The sequence below is a fragment of the Rhipicephalus microplus genome, chromosome 8, assembly GCF_043290135.1.
Source record: "Rhipicephalus microplus isolate Deutch F79 chromosome 8, USDA_Rmic, whole genome shotgun sequence".
NCBI lineage: Eukaryota > Metazoa > Arthropoda > Arachnida > Ixodida > Ixodidae > Rhipicephalus > Rhipicephalus microplus.
In genome coordinates, this window is record NC_134707.1 from 57,207,833 (window position 1) to 57,223,102 (window position 15,270).

At 50.1% G+C, this 15,270-nt stretch overlaps 2 non-coding genes across 2 annotated transcripts; one reads left to right on the top strand and one right to left on the bottom strand.

Moving 5' to 3' along the window:
* Positions 1-10,127: 10,127 nt before the first annotated feature.
* TRNAR-CCU (transfer RNA arginine (anticodon CCU)) lies at positions 10,128-10,200 on the bottom strand. Its single transcript has one exon. It is a non-coding gene; the product is annotated as a tRNA-Arg (tRNA).
* A 2,058-nt stretch (positions 10,201-12,258) lies between these two features.
* On the top strand, positions 12,259-12,331 carry TRNAR-CCU (transfer RNA arginine (anticodon CCU)). Its single transcript has one exon. It is a non-coding gene; the product is annotated as a tRNA-Arg (tRNA).
* The last annotated feature ends 2,939 nt before the right edge of the window (positions 12,332-15,270 follow it).

Here is a 15,270-nt window from a genome sequence, read left to right on the forward strand (position 1 = left end):
TGTTCGCGTCAGGCGGACTCGCGGGTTGCCCTTGACACAGATTGCCTTTTTCAGAGGCACGGACGTTCGCTGTCGACTCGCAGGCATAACAATGTTCTAGTTGGCATCCTTGCACAAGTGCAAACAACTGGTTATGTAAACATCTTCAATTCTTCAACGTATGTCTGTGCGTGCAACATTTGTACATGTATTCAGCGTCATTTCATGACGTGTAGCTCAATAAAAAAAATTCAACACAGTCACCTTCCCTCCACATGCTTCGCATAACGTCGATTTCCAGGTACGTTGGATCTGCCGAATTTTTTTCTCCTGCTTCGAGCGCTGCGTTAAGTGCTCCCAGTCTACCTCACTCTAGATTTTGCTCCTGCTACCTCCTTATGACACTGCGGACGTTTCTCTTTTCTCTCTCTTTCATCTTTATGCCCCCTTCCCATTTCTCCAGGGTAGGGTAGCGAACCGGGCATGTGCCTGGTTAACTTCCCTGCCTTCTGTTTTGTTGTTCATCTCTCCCCCTTCTTCACAAAGAAAATCTTCGGCACACCACGCGAATTGTCATACCTCCGCGTGATCATACCTCCCAAGTGGATTTACTCGTCAAGAGGAAGTGTCGCTCCAAAGGGTTCGCGTAAGTGCAGCTGTGATGTCTTCAGTCCCTGCGAAGTGGGGCTACACCCACACAACCTCAAGCTGCCCACTCCGCCCTACGCCGGTTCGGGAAGCTGACCTTAACCACTTCTTTTGAACAAGGTCTCGGCTGGAAGCGGCTCGTCGACTCCCTCTACGGCGTGCAGGACTGCAGCACACCAGGCTACCTGACTTGCAGCAATGAATTTATGGTCCGAACCGCAGGTCCCTCCTCCTCGACTTTACGGAGGAAACAAAGCTCCATAGTTTTGTTTAAGTTGTATTAATGCCGTATAGGAAAACTTCCGCAATAAAAAAAAGCGGCCACGGGTGTTCCCCATATAATAAGTTGAGCGTTCCGACTCAAGTACAGTTTCTCCAAAATTCGAACAATTTCGCCTGTTCTTCTTATCTATTATGAAGCCACCGATGTGACACAAATGACATCGAGGGAGTTACATCCACAAGTTATCAAATTTTTCGAAAGAGCCGAAGAAGGACTGGTGTATATAGTTGGTTGTTCCACAGTATTACTGTATTATTATTAAATTATAACACGAGCCATATCAACTGCTACGAGCACGTATAGACAAGTCGGCGAGCAGACGACACGGCGCGGATGAGTACATGTTGCGGGGCTCAGCGACCTTGCTATTGGCTGAGGGGCCCTGTAGCCTCCACGGTGCTGAAAGGAACTTCTGAAAGGGAGTATCTCTATTCTCGGGACGATCACATTCGGCGACGGTGGCATCTCGTGTGCACAGTTCACCATGCCCCATGGTTGAAACGACTGCTCGTCCAAACGACTGCACCTCAAACGCTGCACACCAGAAGCGGCACCGCCAATTCAGGATACGACCCAAAACCATATAGGTGGTGTTGCCCGAACTGTGTGAAGAGTGGTTGGCGATTTAGAGTACTCGGTACTCTACTGCGGGAGAGCTGAAAGCCGTCCTTTAAGCCTCACACTCGATGAGGCCGCATCGCCAAAAATTACGCCCGGGCAGGGACCGGTAGCATCATAGTGGTGGCAAGATACAATTTGCTTAAACAAAAAAATGGTAAAGGGGCACTGACACAAAATTTCGCGGTCGAGGTAACTGGTCGGGCCGATTCCCAGGAACAATCGTATATCATCTGCAAATCATCTGCGAATATAGTTGGGAAGTTATTTTCAAAAAAATTATAAGTTTGCGTGAGCCCTCGACTTCATCGTGCCATTGACACCCTCGAAGAGGACCCTAGGTGACACCCTACTTCCCTCACGTCGCCACGCTGCGGCCAACAAAACAAGTTTTGATGACGTCATAGCCGCCATGTTTCTTTTGCCGCGTTAGTTCCCAAAACCTATATTTCTTGGCGGCTGGTTGCGAGTGCGTGGCCGTTGCGCACGCTTAGAAAGTTTTCTGTTTGGCGACATTCCAGTTCCGTTTCCTATTCGAAAGTAATTCTTGATGTGGGCCGTGCGCAAGTGCGTCACAGTTCTGTGTGCAGACGTGGACAAGAGTTGCTGCACACGCTAGGTGGCGACAGTTGCACCTAGTTTTTAGAACTCTCTCAAACCGAAACTTAAATTGGTCGATAATGATGGGCCTGTAATTAATTATCTGTTGCGTGCTGCAGCAAACGATGCTTCATGCCATGACTAACAGGCCCCCAGCAACGCATCTCACTAGAAAAACGCGAGGCGAATGTTTTTGTGTCGGTACCCCTTTAAGGATTTAGAGTACTTGGTATTCTACTATGGAAGAGCATAGAGCCGCTCCGTGAAAGGGGGGGGGGGTAACGATTTAGAGTACAAGGTACTCTACTATGGGAGAGCTTAAAGCCGTCCCGTTGGCCTCAATGTTCAAAGCCGCACTAGTAAATCGGCAACGTGTTATCCCTTTGCAGAAAACAAAAAGATACAGTGCGATTAGGGGTTAGAATAAGTGGGTAACAATTTAGAGTATAGGGTACTCTACTATGGGAGAGCTTAAAGCCGTCCCGGGCTGTTCGGAGGAGGCATCAAGATATTCAACTGGTTAACGACGGTAAATAAATTAACGAAGCAAGCTTCGAACGGTCAAATATTTGCTTTCGACTAGCACAGCTGGCACTGGTTAGCACATTTGTGTCAGGACAAATATTCATTACTGAGCCGCATAAAATTTATTACGCACAAACCTCATTAATTTGAGATGTTAAACTGAAAGTAACTCTTATGTTTCTGTAAGTAAAGGAACTATGAATTACTTCAATTTTCCGTAAAAGCGTCATACATTTCTGAAAAATCCACTTAGCTCCACCTCTGCGAAAGCCGTCCAAGCAGTTCGTCCGATTGCCCAGGCTTTCGCTAGGCAACGGCCTTCTCTGTTTTCGCACATTCATATACAATGGCTTTACAGGTCTTTTACATGCTAACACACCTTGCATACGAAACATCTTATGACGGAGTTCATTCCGGTGTGCGGCGTGACCACGCTTACCACGCATGCGCAACGGCTAGCCCGTGCACTGCCAGAACGCTCACGCGCTAGCGTGTTTCGGCCTGCGTAAGCGGCTGTGGCCTCTCCCCCTTACGCTCTGTGCAATCTCGTGATGGTGTCGGGGAACGAGATTCTGCGGACGTGCGATGGTGGTAGTGGTGGAAAACATTTATTGAGAAAAGCGCAGAGAGTTGCACTACAGATGCACTTGGGTGGTCTCCTTATTACAGAAGTCCACTGGAGGCGGACGCGCGATGAGCCCACGCGTTGTATCCAAGTCAGAACGCGCTGGCACGCGCTAGCGCGTTCGGGCATGCGTAAATGGCTATGTAAGAGGCTGTGGCCTCTCCCTCTTACACTCTCTCAGCACTCTCGTGATGGCGTCTGGGAACGACATTCTGCACACGCGCGATCAACAAAAGCGTTGTACCTTAGTCAAAACGCGCTGGCACGCGCTAGCGCGTTCAACCGTGCGTAAGTGGCTACGTAAGAAGCAGTGGTCTCTCCCCCTTACACTCTCTCAGAACTCTCGTGATGGCGTGATGGAACGAGACGATGACGTCGCAGAACGAGAACCCACGTGCTCTTGCGTGTCGTGGCGATGAACTTGTGTGGCGTGCTCCAACAAGAGTTCGGGACGAGTAAGAGCAACCGAAACTACAGTTAATCCATGGTGAGCTCCACTTGCACGGACGCGTTAACATTAGGCAAGCAAGGTGCCCGCGATGAACAGAACTTTAGGTCAACCCATGCGCTGCTTCGCATGCTACTCGTGGTTCCCTTTAATGGGAGATGGTTTAATATTTTGGGGGTGAAGCTCCTTAAGCCATGGGTCGTGCGTCCGCGATGTATGATGTAGTAGTAGTGGTAGTAGTAGTAGTAGATAGCCACCTCTTGTTCAGTCCTTGGAGTGCCCGCTGCATGGCGGTACTTCAATAGGATGAATATATGAGAAAAATACGCGAGATGGCGGAGCTCGGAGTGTTAATAGATGGACCAGCGGACGGACGCACGGAGAGACAAACAGAGAAGTAGACGAATGGATGGACGAATGCACGGACGGACGGACAGAAATATTCACGGAAGCACAGACGGATGGACGCAAGAACGGACGTATGGACGAGCGGACGGACGGACAAACGCAAAGATGGACGCATGAACGCACAGACTGCCACGCGGACGGACAGACGCACCGACAGACGCACAAAGGGACACACGAACGGACGAACGGGAGCGCGGGCGGACTAACGAACGCTTCGCGCCGCTCATCATCATTCATTCCGTGGATAAGCTGATTTTTTCAATTGTTTTGCCTTATATGATTGTTGTTTACTTGTTACACTAGTTAAGCTGCGCACTTGTTGTAGTGCTAATTATTGTACTTTTGCATCTGGTGGTCTCTTTCATAGTTTCGGTCCGTTTGTATTGACCCGTCACGGTGGTCTCGTGGTCAGCACTCGACCTTTGACCCCACAGTGGCTTGTTCTCTCGCACTGAAAGGTGCCGCGTGGCCTAAGGCGTCGTCAGAGGCATCTGAAGCACCTCGGTCAGAGGCCTGCGCTGCAACGCTGCGGTAGCGCTCCAGTGCTAGCGTGGCGTATTCCACCCGTCCAAAACGCGTATCCCTACTACCACAGTATCGCGGGAACGCAAGTGGCGTTGCGATTGCTGCTGTGCATCGCATGGCCGCCATGCCATGGTAGTTCGATGACGCGTTGGGACGTCGTTGAATGTACGCACTCTCTCCATCCCGGCGAGCTTCTCCCCCGCATTTTCCCCTAGAACTGAACGGTGAGTTTGCTTCCGCTCACTGGCCAATAAACCTCAAAGACGCCATGTTTACTTAGACATGCAAATAAAGGTGGTGCTGTCTAAAGAAGGAAGAAACGAAAACATTCTTGTAAAGTAAATGAAAATTGTCGTTACCTACGACTCTACCGCAACTGTCGTGGTCCAATAATAAATAAAGCGGTATTTATTTGAGCTAGGCAAGTGGCAAAGCTTGTCGATAAATCTAAGTACTATTTCTCTCAGTGCTATAGCAGGCATGTGTTTTGGTTCTGTAGCTTTCGCAGCACTAGCAAGTAATGTTCCGTACGAATACAAGCGCCGGGTTCAAGCGCAAGCGAGTAACAGAGTGGGTAAAAAAACAACCATTCTGAAACACTAAGGTTTTCGGTACAAGCGTGGCAGCGGTCAGTTTAAGGCTAGGTAACTTGCACCGCCTGGTTTCAGTAGAGTTTTTCCATCCAGTTCAATGATTGCGCTTGGCAACCTGATTACAGACTAACTTCGTTTCTTGAGCGATACAAAGTCTCTCGTGAAAAACTTTTGATATTTTCCAATAATCCTATTATTTACACCAGATAAAATTCGCGCGGACGTTAGCTGCAGCCCATATTTCTTAAACGGAAGTGAAAGACATCATACGAGAAGATAAGGAGTGCACAGATTCCTACTAAAAAGGAGAGCAAAACGACACCAGGGCCTAATATAAGGTTGAACTGCGGTGGAAAAGAATACAGACACAAAGTCATATCTGCACATGCGCAGATACCATAGCGCCACTTGTCAATCCTGCTCATTACACGCGAGAGATAACGGTTCGAACGGCTTTGTTTTCTCGGTACGACGGTTAATCAAGTGCTGGACTGACGCATGCGCTTTCGCTGCTATCGACACGCCCGCCTCAAATGTCACAGAAGCATGGTTAACTGAGTTACTTGGCTACGGCTCACTGCCAACATAGGCATAAGGCTTGCGCGCATCGCCGGGGTATGTCAAGGGGGGCAGTCACTTCCTCCCCCTAGTCACATGAGAGGGGGGGGGGCGCAAAATGGTTACCATACATTGACTTGATAAGGATGGAATGCCTGTACTACCGTTTTGTTAGTTTTTCATGAAAGTTTTCAATTATTTCAACCTGATTAACACAGACTTATGCTAGGACACTTAACTTTGATCGGGGCACGAACGGGGAGTGACTTATTCCACTTACCGCGTTCAGGTGTGACAATGAGTGATCCGGCCTCGGCAATTGCTCGAATCCTTAGATGCCAGGCAAGTCGGACTTCTCCTCCCGTAGTAGCACAGGTCGTAGTAGCTTTCGCCGCGGCGAGCAGTCCTTACCAGTCAATCTGCGCGCACGATGGGAGCTCGCACGACCAGTTCACGGTGTATACGGTCAATTTAGATGCCAGGCAAGTCGGACTTCTCCCGTAGTAGCACAGGTCGTAGTAGCTTTCGCCGCGGCGAGCAGTCCTTACCAGTCAATCTGCGCGCACGATGGGAGCTCGCACGACCAGTTCACGGTGTATACGGTCAATAGGCGACTCAGACCCCTGTAGTCTAGAACATACCTTCACTCAAAGCTTCACCTTGACCACGGTGTAAGAATATTCCGGCGTTGACAATGAGCGCGCCTGAGCAGCCAGATGACGTTTGCTCTCGCGGCAGCTCCCTGCTGCGAGCCGTCAGATGGCGCCACGCCTAATAAATGTTTTCACTACCACCACCACCCAACGTACCCAGCGAAGTAGTGCTGAAATTCTTGTGCCTACCAAACATTTTCGTTGCAAGCGATGCGAGACAGACCCGAAGCGCTAACCAGCAGCATGAAAAAGACAATCACTAGCATGCGCGCTTGTGCCGAGTGTGCTGCCGAGACGGCTAACCCCGCTCGCCGTAGCACCATCTAAGAATACATCGATGAAGCTGGCCCCGCCGCGGCGGTATAGTGGCTAAGGTACTCGGCTGCTGACCCCCAGGTCACGGGATCAAATCCCGGCTGCGTCGGCTGAATTTTCGGTGGAGGCGGAAATGTTGCAGGCCTGTGTGCTCAGATTTTGGTGCACGTTAAAGAACCCCAGGTGGTCGAAATTTTCGGAACCCTCCACTAAGGCGTCTCTCGTAATCATATAGTGGTTTTTTAGGACGTTGTATCCCACATATCACATCAATGAAGCTGCAAGACAACTGATAATGGCCCGAACATTATCTGGACGCGATGGGAATGTCCTTTTCAACGCGTTGCGGGGAGGGTGTCAGCACCTGTCTAGTGTATACTTACTCTAGTGGCCTTGAGTAACGATCGTTGAAAGCTGGACGCGTTGGTAAGCGTTCACTTTCTAGCAAACTGCGCAGCAGACTGGAGACAAGAAAGGAACGAAACGAGACAGGCGAGCGTAGACTGATAACTAACTGATTGAAAACGTAATTTATTGAATTTCGTCGAAAACGCAAGGCGCTCGCTCGTCTGTCTAGTTTCGTTCCTTTCTTAAGTCCCCTGGGCTGCGCAGTTTGCTGGAAGAGACTTGAGAAAGTCGGTGGCAGCGCCGTCTCTGTAGGTAGTGCAAGGAACCGCACTTCAGCGATAACCTGTAGCGACTCTTGAGACTGAGCGCACCGTCATTTTTCAGTCGATCAGCGGCGCTGTGCTCAAGGGCTTAAGTGAAGGACGAAACGCGGCTTGAGGCTCGTTTATCAATACGGGAGTAACACATCGTTGTTCCTTTAGCACTTTCTTGAAGCGCATTTACGCGTAAGCTCGGGTAACTTCGTATTATTCTGCCGTGGCTGCTGACGTTTTTGATATCTCTGGACGGTTGAGCGGCTTACAAGTTCACCAATTCTGTCGCACTTTGACCCTTCTGCGCCCACTTGAGCACGTACCGACGTCAGTGGTCATTGCATCGGCGCTGTTCTCGCTCAGTATCAACAGGACCACGACCGCGTCATCGCTCACGCGAGCCGCCTTCTCTTTACGCCCGAACGCAATTACTCGATAACTGAGCGAAAATGGCTTGCGCTCGTTTGGGCTGTCGCTACATTTCGACCATACTTTCCGCGTCGTAACTGACCACCACGCCCTCTGTTGGCTCTCCTCCTTGAAGGACCCAACTGGAGAACTTGCACGTTGGCCATTGCGTCTACAAGAGTATGACTTCATGGTAGTGCATGAATCTGGACGCACGCACAACGACGCTGACTGCCTTTCTTGCAAACAAACCTGTGGATCAACCAGATGACACGGATGCCGTCAAGGACATCTGTGCTCTGTTTACATCCGGCTTATTCCGCATAGGCAGCGAGCAAAGACAATAACCCTGTTCTTCGAAACCTTATAGACCGCCCAATATACGCGCCCACCGACACTTATCTCCGGATGTTCACATTGGATAGCGGCGTTTTATACCACCGCAGCGTTCAGAGTATCGGTCCTGAGCTCTTACCAGTCGTTCTTAAGCACCCGCGACAAGCTGCGCTCCAGAAATAATCACTCGGAATTACGACGTGCACGGAAGGCGCTGCTTCTGTACTGGACTCTATCGTTATGCGCGTCGCTGTGTCGCTTCTTGTGTCTTTCGTCAGCGGCGGAAGACGCCTGCTTTGCCTCCTGCTAGTTTGCTTCAGCCAATTGAGATCCGAACAGAACCATTCTTCCGTGTGAGCCGCTACCTTCTCGGCCTATTTCTTGATTCTACCAAGGAGAACAAGTTGATTGCCGTAGAAATAGATTATGCAACTAGATACGCCATTGCACGAGCGAAAGCAACCAGCTGTGCTACAGATGTTGCTTACTTCCTACTCCGCGACGTCATCCTGCACCACGGCGCCCCTCAGCAGCTACTAACGAACCGTGACCGTTACCTTTTGTCGAAGTTGGCACGTCAAATTCCACCAACATTATTATCCCTTTTTGTCGAAGGTCACCGATGACCTGCCCCGCTACTGTTCTATAGAAACAAATATCGCTACCGCGTACCACTTTAACTGACATGCTTGCCATGTACGTCTCTGACGTTCATCGTGACTGGGATACTGTACATTACCTTTGTTTACAATTCCTCCCGTCACGACACCACCGGATTTTCGCCCTTCTACCTCTTGTATGGCCGTGACCCTGTCTTGCCCTTCGACACGTCGCTACCCTCTGGCGTAAAATTCTCAACGACTGATTACGCCCGCGATGCAATCACTTTGGCCGCCCACGCCCGAGAGGTCACTCGTCATCGCCTCACAACGTCGAAATCTTATCAAAAGCGGCACGCATGCGATCATCAGAGCCGAGAAACACTATTTACTCCTGGTTCTCTTGTCCTCCTGTCGGCTTGGCCTAAAACCTCCTCGCTCGTTACTCTGGTCCGTACAACATCTTGCGCCAACTGCCTGACGTGACGTACGAGATCGAACCAGACGTCTTGTCTTTGCTCCCTCGGGTCAGCAGCCATGTTGTTCGCATCGCCGGACTCCGTATATACGCGCCTTAACTGACGCTCCATGATTTGTACCAGGACGGAGCTAATCCCACCAGGAGGGGGATGTCGCAGTAAGGCGAACGAGCAAGCTCGCTCGTACTAAGTACGACCTGACTTATCACCGCTTGAGGAACGGCTGTGCAATTATTGTAAATACACCAAGCCAGGGGCTCCACCGTCAGGGGGGGGGGGGGGGCAGTGGGGGCTGTCGCCTACACAGGTTAGAAACCAGAAAGGGCATGCCCGCCCCTAACAGCTGATACGACCCCTCCCCCCTCCTTTTCTCGCCTTAGCAAAAATCCCCTGACACCAAACCTGCACTTCTGTGCACCCTTTCGTTGCACAAGAAAATTCTTTATTGCAGTCGTTATCGAAACACAAGTCATCCTTTCGCAGGCTGTTTTCATTTCGTGCACATCACACTGCTGTTCCAGTGTAGGTAAGCCGACGCGACGGGCCCGTTCCCTACTATCATTGGCGGCAGAAAATTTTCGTTGATATCGTCAATATCCAAAGTGAAATACACGTATTTTTATACTGCGTGTTTCTTGCGCCTCAAAATGATCCCAAGTGGCCCAACTTAACCATCTTAAGTGAATACCGGTGGCATATTGCCGCGTACCTACCGAATTGACCGAGAAGGTCGAGGCATGTCCCGTCCCTCGTTATGTCTTGCAGGACGCCCGGTCCCTGAGGAAAGCCTTTCGCCCTTTTTTGAAAGTACCAATGTCGTACAATAATAAATAAAAAAATGGTGGGCGCTAAAAAAAATTGCCGCTACCCTCGGCGGGACTCGAACCCGCAATCCCCGGTTTAGGAGACCGATGCCTTATCCGTTAGGCCACGAGGGCTGCACGCTGCGTGCGATTTAATTATTCTTCGTGATCATTCGTTAAAAATTATACAAGCCTTAAAAGACGTCAGCCCTCAATAACAAAATCACGTACGCATCGGTTGCAAGGCCACATTAATGCCTCAAGTACTTGAGGACTAGTGGTCGGCAATTTCACTTTGGCAGTGCCTTCTTGTTCTAAATAATGATGATCGGTCAACAATTGTGAAAAAGAAGCACATCTCTCCAATCAAAATGGGAATTTTTTTCGAGTAGCTCGCTTTAATGTTACGCACAGCCAATTGAATCCAATAGAGACCGAATTAATGTGGACAATAATCATCCTTCCCTCTGTGTAATTCGAACGCACAACCTTAGACTTAAAGGGACCCTGCAACATTTTTTCCAAGTAATTGTGGAATAGCTTCACTGAAGTAGTTTATTGTCTTAACGACATTAAACTACAAGCACGCACAAAAAGAATATGACGGGCTTTGGGGGCTGCCCTACCGTTCCGTTTTCAGGACGCTCACACCCTGCTCGAGGCATTTTTGTGTACACGAATCTTTAAACCTGGTACAAGTTCTCGTTTTAATCGGAAATAACCATTATCCTCATCGTGAACAAGACTTCCGTACAAAAGCCAACACACCGTTTCTTTCAATCTTTTATTCGGCCGACGTAACTTGTTTCCATCGTACCTTAAAGATGTAAAATTAACGTTCTATATACCTCCCTTGTCCCTATCCCTCAAGAGGAAGCTGTATCTTGCCGGTACTTACCTACGGAGCAGAAACGTGGAGGCTTACAAGGAGGGTTCAGCTTAAATTGAGGATGACGCAGCGAGTGATGGAAAGAAAAATGGTAGGTGTAACCTTGAAGGCGCCCTGAAACACTTATTCAAGTAACCATGAAATGAATTCACTGAAAGAGCTTATTGCCTCACGAATTGAACGCCGCAAAAATTTTAAACATCCGTCCAGTGCGAGTGGAGTTACAAAGGTTTGCCGCATGCTGCAATTGCATTCGCTCTTCTCTCGCACAGATGAAAACGCTGGAAGCTAAGCAGGGAGGGATGGCACGGCCACAGAAAAACGTCACGCGCGCTTCGCGACCTTGAGCCCTATTTTCTTGAAATGCGCGGCTTTCTCAGTGTGATCGCACGCGCACGCGTGGACGTGTAGCGGCCTCCCGCGGCAGTCTCTGTAACGAGCGAACGCGCCATGTTCAAATCAGCCAATGGCTGATAGATGGGTCGTTGACGTATGGTTTTTGGGTATATAACGTGGTTTGTCGAGAGAAGAGAAAGCAATTTTGAGCTAACTTTGATAATTTATCGTGAACTCCAGACCACGTGCTGTGCTATAATATTTGGCTCGCGTGTTGTGGGGAGCCCCTATACTACCGATCGGCAGCGTTTTCTGACCATGCTCGAAAGGTGTTTCAAGGCCCCTTTAAAAGACAAGAGAGCAGCGTCGATAAGGGAACAAACCGGGGTTTAGGATATCATAGTTGAACTCAAGAAGAAGAGATGAACATGGGCCGGGCATGTTGCGCGTAGGCAGGATAACCGCTGGTCATTAGGGATAACGGATTGGATTCCCAGAGAAGGCAAACGGGTTGGGGGAGACAGAAAATTAGGTGGGCAAATCAGATTAGGAAGTTTGCGCGTACGACTTGGCAGCAGCAAGCACAGGACCGAGTTGACTGGCCGATTGTGGGAGATGTCTTTGTTCTGCAGTAAACATAGTCAGGCTGATGATGATGATGATACCTTCCTTGGCTACACCATCTACTGGTTTTCGTTAAAGTTGTGCCAGTCAAAGTAACCTTCCCTCGATTTTTTTTTCTCATTTCCCTGCAGAGACACGGGCCAGCAACAGACAACGGCAAAATAGTGACTTTTACGCAACACCAGGCTGAACGTTTCCCTCTAACGCAAATTCCGGTGGAGATATGACGTCACGTGCGACGTTTCTCCTCGGGTCACGTGATCCCAATCTCCTTAAGGCCGAGGATAGACTCTCTCCAGTGGCAATACCCCCTTGTAGTTGCAATCAAAAAGTGCCGAACGTCAGCCCTCGTGGCCTAACGGATAAGGCATCGGTCTCCTAAACCGGGGATTGCGGGTTCGAATCCCGCCGAGGGTGCGTGGTAGACGCGCGTCGTTTTTTCCAGTTACGCTTTTTTTCACCGTAGAAGGCCGCTACCTACAGGCACCCGGCAATGCCGTTAGAGATCTGATGGTAGCGCCAGAACACACGACCTAGCGAGTAGGCGCAGCAAAACCGAACTTGCACGTGCATATTATTTTCTTCTTTAGTTGTGAGCAAGGGGGGGTCACGGCTGATTATGTAAGCGCCCAGGAAGCGTTCTTTGAAAACGTGCCAAATGGGGCACTGACACTTCAGCGTGTCACTGTGTTCAGCGAGCGTTCTATTTTTTTAGTATCCCTGGCGGTCGGTACCAACACTGCTGAGGCAGACCAAAGAGCTTCGCGCGCCCTCTGGTCCACAGTCGGGTGCCTATAGTTGCGGTATGTCAGTGTCCTGCCTTTGCTAGCCTAAAACATAATGCCCCACATTTCCGATCCTATAGAATAAGATGATTTACCTAATGAAAGGAGGCTTCTTCTACTTCAATAAAATTAAAACAAAAAAAGCAGCGGGCGCTGACTCTTACACTGGCGGTGACGTTGACGCTGGCGCTCATCATGGCGTTGCACAGGAGAGAAACCTCGGGAGGCGCAAAACACGCAATGATGGACCGCTGTTTTCTACTGGAACATGCTAATCGCTGCTAAAGGGTAATAGAGACAGACGACTTCGATTTGACACAGACCCAGAGTCTGCTTTTAGATAACGCGCGCACGCACGGGAAAAACCCTCCACCGGCATTACCTTGAAGGTCAAGATCCGGTGTCTGTATATAAGGGGTGGCCAGTGAACAGTTGTGCAGCGCGAGCAGTCAGTTTTCAGATGCGAAGCAGCTCTTTGACTGACCTGTGTAATGCTGTCCGTCCATGTCTCCGTGCCAACAAGCCACACCACGTTGCCCCCGCCGCAGTTGTTGGAATAATGTCAAGTAGGTCATGTCACAGCAGCACGTTGACGTCACACTTTCCCTCACCCACAGCGGCTGCCGGCTCCCCCCAACTCACCTATAGGTGGTGTTGCTCCTCCGCTCACTCGCAACGCACATCTATCTCGCTTCACCCACGCCACCGCCCGCAACGCTCGACCACACGTGAGTGGAGACACTCTTTCGGCTCGTTTATCTGGGATGAAACACGAAACCTATCTCACTTCCGATGTCTTTGCGTTTCAAAGAAACGTTTACTCGAGTAAAGGCTACGCCGAGTTTCGCTTCAAACCGTTCTTCAAGCACCCGCGCCGACGCCCGTTTCAGCCAGATTGATTGATTGATTGATATGTGGGATTTAACGTCCCCAAACCACTATATGATCATGAGAGACGTCATAGTGGAGGGGTCCGAAAATTTTGACCACCTGTGGTTCTTTAACATGCACCCAAATCTGAGCACACGGGCCTACAGTTCCGCCTCCATCGGAAATGCAGCTGCGCAGCCAGGATTCGAACCCGCGACCTGCGGGTCAGCAGCCGAGTACCTTAGCCGCTACAATACCGCAGCGGGACTGTTTCAGCCGGGTTAACGGCGTGCGCACCGCCGCTGCTTCGCATTCCATCATGGTTCCCTTCGTGGAGATGGTCCATATTTTTTTTTCAATCAAGGAACTCGCTAGCAGACTCTGCCTGCTTCGGCGTTGCGAGGGGAGAGAGAGGGAAGCGGAGGAGAAGGAACGCGTATGCGCAATCAGGGTGTAAACGCTGCGGCGAGGAATGCCTAGAGGAGGAGGGGGAGCAAGCGCAGGTAAACCAGACACTCCATGCGTCGGCATTGCGAGGAAAGAGAGGGTGGAGCATATGATAGGAGAGAGAAGGGGAGCGGACGCGCACGCGCAGCAAGGGTGATCACGCCGCACACCAGATTGAGCTCGAGACCCAAGCTGCTTCGCATCTAAAAAATAGGCGGCTTCCAAAGTTTTCCAGCCATGCGATGCTGTGACAACGAAAAGTATGTGCGCCTTATCGTGTAACAGAGCTGCACACCGCTAGGGGCGCTTGTGGCCTGCTGCGGGACAACCTGCGCGTTATTAGGCGAATGTTGCCATGGCTTTGAATATTGTCCGATTATTCCTCTAAAGAAAAAAAATGGCAACATATCCACTGAGTGAATGATGGACAGTGGGGCAAAGCATCCGTCCGTCCATTCGTTCTTGCTTCCGTCCATCCATCCGTGCGTTCGTCCATGCATCTGCCTGTGTGTCCGTTCGTCCACCTATTCAGCACTCCAAGTACCACCATCTCGCATCTTTTCATCATATATTCCTCATATAGAAGCACCGCCATCCAGCGGACATTCCAAGGACTGAACGAGAGGAGGCAAACGCACACTTTCTTACGGCTTGCGCTTCGTGTCTACTTCCCTCCTTATACCACCTCGAGTTCATGGTATATACTAGTTCACTGTATTCATGGCACTGCGGCCCGACGCTCGCTAAACCTCTCTAAAACCTAGGAGGTTACGCCCAGCGAGTATAACGTAGCAGCCCTTTTTTGTCTTCTGTGCGTTGTTGAACAATAAAAAATTCGCAGCGTGCGCGTTAACTAAAAGCCGAATTCTCCTGTCTCTCATTCCCCCTAAGCAGCCAGTGGCATTTACATTGAGCACTATCTTTTATTGTTCAACAACACACAGAAGAAATCTCTCACCGGCACCACCTTGGAGGTCAAAATGTTATACTTGTTCCACACTACTAGAATGGCTACGAGGGACGAACGGGTGCCACTTTAAGGAGCTTCGCCCCTAAAGATCACCTGGCGTACAGAACCCATAAGGAAGTATCGTAGTGTTTGGGAATGCGTTGTGCATCATTTTAATACGGCTGTCTTAAAAAGGCACTTCCAGTTTTGATACCGCGGGGGCGGCTTCTCAGCGACGTGTCAACACGAGTGTAACATCACGAGGAGACGAACTCGCGATGCGCTGGCAGCAGCTCTGCCACTTG